We start from the raw sequence: 1,052 nt of genomic DNA, 5'->3' as shown, positions 1-1,052 counted from the left end.
AATCTTTATGTATTTGATTGTGATTCATAGTTCTCATTTGAATTATTTCACTATGGACTTTGAACAACACTCTTCTAGGCAAACAGATTTATTTATATATAACAATATTAATCATTTGTTTATAAAATATATTCCAAATATTTTCCCAATAATTCACATTTCTTTACATTTAACATTTTTTTTAAGAATAGACAAGGTTTTTTTAAACTTCCCTTTATTCTTCCAATTAAATTTATAACATAGTTCAAAGTTTTTTCAAGATCACTCATCTAATATTAGATTACTCCGGTATCTATTTCATGCTCATTGGGTACTCAAACACCACCTTCCCTTGGTGTCGAAGATGATGATGGAGATGAAATCCCGTCCCTTAGGCCTAGAGGTCTGGATATAGGGCCACATGAATTGGACTGTCTAGAATTTGGTGTGTGGGGTCCAAAGAGAAGCACAGGTAAAATAACCTCAATGGTGGGATGGAAATAATAATTTTTAGAATTAGTTTAAGGCAGAGGCACTTCATATGGTATCTCCTTTATGCTAGGCAAATATTAAAATATTATCTGCCTTTTTCACAAGTGTGGAATTAAGTCTAAAGTTTTTCCATTGTGTCCTGAGCTTTCAAGTCTTTGAAAGTGGTCTTATATTTCATGAAGCCTTATGATTTTTCCTGTATTATTTTGAAAATACAAAATCAATGAAAATTTAAAACAAATATATGTATTATCAAATAAAATTAATTTAAAATGTGGAAATCTGGGAAGCTGGGAGTAACTGTACAAACAGTATTACAAACTTTGTTCTAATATGCCTGAATATAAAGGACTTCTGCTAAATAGTTGGTAGAGACAAAAGATATGAATGAATAATTCACCTAAAAAGCAAAATGATTCTCCAATAAACATTGGACAGGTGGCAAACCACATTATCTGAAGAAATGAAAATCTGGAGAATTAAAAAGAAGTGAAAAGTCTAATTTGCATAAAATTAATTATGTGATTGATAATAATATATGCACTTATAAGATACTTATAAATTGTTTAAGGTAGGTAATC

The sequence above is a fragment of the Myotis davidii genome, unplaced genomic scaffold (genome assembly GCF_000327345.1).
Source record: "Myotis davidii unplaced genomic scaffold, ASM32734v1 scaffold389, whole genome shotgun sequence".
NCBI lineage: Eukaryota > Metazoa > Chordata > Mammalia > Chiroptera > Vespertilionidae > Myotis > Myotis davidii.
This window is presented reverse-complemented; position numbering follows the sequence as displayed.